At 37.1% G+C, this 3,374-nt stretch overlaps 1 long non-coding RNA gene across 1 annotated transcript; it reads right to left on the bottom strand.

Moving 5' to 3' along the window:
• Window positions 1–511: 511 nt before the first annotated feature.
• LOC113723494 (uncharacterized) lies at window positions 512–1,962 on the bottom strand. Its single transcript, XR_003457039.2, has 2 exons — window positions 1,906–1,962; window positions 512–692 (listed from the first exon to the last, which is right to left on the bottom strand). It is a non-coding gene; the product is annotated as an uncharacterized lncRNA (long non-coding RNA).
• Window positions 1,963–3,374: the final 1,412 nt, after the last annotated feature.

Here is a 3,374-nt window from a genome sequence, read left to right as displayed (position 1 = left end):
TCAACTTTAGTGGCAATTTGTTTTGTATGATGATACTACATTCTTCTGTTAGTGCAATTGTCTCGCTACCTACTAACTTTCTTTTCTTAGTCATTATCTCTTTGAGAAACTTTGCGTATGACGGAATCTACAAAATAGCATCAACAAAAGGAATATTAATATGTAATTGTTTGAAAATGTTGACAAACTTCTCAAATCTTTTGTCATTTCTCGAAGGTTTCAATCTTTGAGGGAATGACACCGGTGGAGGAATTGATGTTATATGTGACAACCCCACTTTCCCCTAAGACGAACCAGAGGATTGGCGGGCCGTCTGCCTAACTCTCGCCAGGACTCACGCAAGCAAGCTAGCAAAAATCCTTCCGAAGTATAACCTAATCTATTACAACATCGTTTCCCTCCAAATAAGTCGATTTCTAGAATCACATTAACTTCAGAGATAACAGTGCCTTAAGATAGCCAACGTCGATTCTTAAAATACCTTCCCAAATACAACCCAAGAAACAAAACATCAATTCAAATACATCCTTACAAGCCAAGTAACAAATTCATACAAGCCACATACAAATCCAGGGTTTACACTTTTCCAGTTTCAAGTGGCAACCTAAGGCAAAACTACAATGTTTAACTCGAATTACATTCATGAAAGTAAACAATCTAGTACTACTTCCGAGCACCTTTGGTCTCAAATCCTGTAAAAGAAAATCACAACGTGGAATGAGCTACACAGCCCAGTGAGGTTCCAAGACACTCTAACAGTTCAAACAAATCAAGAAAGTTGTGCATGTCATATGCATGGTGCGAGGTTACACAATGGCAGGTTATCATGAGGTGATAATCATTACTCGGGTAATTGCTACTTTGAAAACACATGTAGTAGTAGTACTTTTGTTGGTAACTTTACTATGAGTACAACTCGTAAATTATCTAAAATCACTAACGTATTTTTGGAATGAATGACCATATAAATATATTTTCATGAATTTTTAGTCAAACAAATAGTGGCTCGTCTGACTAGAAGAACATTACAAGGATTGCTTCATCTCAAAAATTAATGCTCATGAGGTGTCTTACCCGAGAAATGTCAACTAGGAGAGCAATAACATTATTAATAGCAAAGCAAGCACAAAAGGATACAGAACTCGGTCCACTTCCCGTCCTTATAACTCCGATCGGTAACTCCTTCGATTGATTGGCCATCACCTTATCCCTCCAGTGGTAGTACTCGAGTATACCGAAACGGTTGTCCAGGGTTCCAACCTACCCGACCGAGCCCAGTCCTGACTCGAGTAGGTCAGTAACCAAGGCAGGGCCCAAGTTCAGATTATAGCTTACAACATGCACAGGTAATCAAGTAATTCGACAAAAAGTAAAATTCATCATTTGAATAGGTCGAGTGAGGTAAAGTACACACTCGCCTAACAATGATGGACAACTTCATATAACATGTGATTCATGATAATCAAGTAATCAAGTGGATACTTAGCACGTAAGCACGTAAGCAATACAAGTTGATTTCATGGGAGCATGTAATTCACGGATATCGAATAATCATATAGATTAGAAATAATGTGAGCAAATAGTCAAGTAATCAGGTAGTCATGTGGGTTGGTAAACGGTTCACAGTTAACGGTTAACGGTTGACGGTTGAATAATGACGGTTATTTGGCAGGCATTTGCCATATTAATAGGCCATCATTGGCCGTTATCCCATTTTTACCATGTGAGGGTCGAGGAGATTCACTCCAACGACGTATGCAATCATAGCATATCAAGTCATGTTATTCGAGCATTTTCAAGCATGGGTATGGTAAATATTTAACACATAGTACTTAACACTTAGAAATCATGAAATGAGCATGTCCTAGACTTATTCCATTACGTATTCCTATATGGAACACTCACCTAGTCAAACAAGCGCAATAGGTCTCAAACAAGCGTTTTAGGCGTCCGCTCCGAGTTCCTCTGGAGATCTCCTCGATTGCCTGAGCAAACAATAATTCAAGTACCACTCAATATCGCTACGAATTCTCTAGTTTTCGATGAAGATTGTACGCTAGTGCAATCTAAGAAATTAACGCGGAGACGAGCCTAAGAATTCGTGTAACTCGAGGTTCAAAAGTGAGTTTTAAAACACAAGACAAATCTGATTTCCATCTCTGGATTCAAATGTAAAACAATCAAATGATATTGAAAGAAATGAAGAGTTCGAAACCCCTTAGTTTCCTTTAAATTAGAAAATTCCAGATTTAACAAGTAATTTTTGAAAAATCATATCTTACTCTCTACAAGCCCAAAATTGGAAAACTTGGTACTATTGGAAACCTCATTGAAGTACTAAAAGTTCCTAGAATACACTTTTCCATGATTCTAAATGGAAGATATTCAAAAATGGGCTCAAAGTTACTGTTTTGGTTCATAAGGCAGATTTAAGTTGGTTTTTTGCCAACTTTGAAAATTCGGGAAAATTCACTTGATTAGAACTAGCCTTTTAAATTTGATACTCTTTTAGAGTCGTAATCCAAGTTTACAGTAAAACAAGCAGAATGAGAAACGGAGTTTTGAGCACCAAAATACGGTAGCTCAAAGTTACTAAAAGTTTCTTGTTAAACAAGGGTTTTCCAAAATCAAGTCTCGAACTTTGGTAATTTATTTGACCCATGAAACGGCCTCAGAATAACACCATAATTAGCAGTATAATACTACCATATAAGGGTTATTCCTCTGTCAAATTTCATAGAAAAATATGCATGGAAAGTCACTTAACAAAATCACTCAAGTTTCCAAAATTTTAAGGCAAGGCTGCCTTGTGTATGAAAATTTCCTTTTCTAAACTTTTGACCAAGAGAAAATCCTCTAAACATGGTTCATTTGTTGAGGCAAAATCTAAAGAACATTCATGGTACCTTTGGTGGGTGTTTAACACCAAGAAATTAATTATCAAGCCTAAACCAAGCCTTGCATCAAATCTGTCTAAAAATCAGGGTTTTCAAGAGCAGGGTAGGTTCTGTATTTTGATCACAAATTACTCAAATTAACTCGGAATTGGGCATAGTTTAAGGCGTTGGAAAATACATTCATAAAACTATAATTTCACAGAAGAAATCATTTTGAAATTTGGTGCGTAACTAGCTCGAATTCGAGCCACAAGTTGCAGCCTCAGCATTTTGTTCTTGTAAAACAGAGAAACAGAATAGCCGACTTAAAATGGTTGGTTTGGCTCACGTACATGGAACCAGAACATGCATTTTATACCGTCGGAAAGGTTGGAATGTCTAGTTTCAAATGCCACTAACGGTACTCGATTTTGACATCGGAGTTCAAAATTATGGCCGAAATACGAAAGCTGGTCAGAGCATTTCGGAAATAGTTCC

The sequence above is a fragment of the Coffea arabica genome, chromosome 2c (assembly GCF_036785885.1).
Source record: "Coffea arabica cultivar ET-39 chromosome 2c, Coffea Arabica ET-39 HiFi, whole genome shotgun sequence".
NCBI lineage: Eukaryota > Viridiplantae > Streptophyta > Magnoliopsida > Gentianales > Rubiaceae > Coffea > Coffea arabica.
This window is presented reverse-complemented; position numbering and strand designations above follow the sequence as displayed.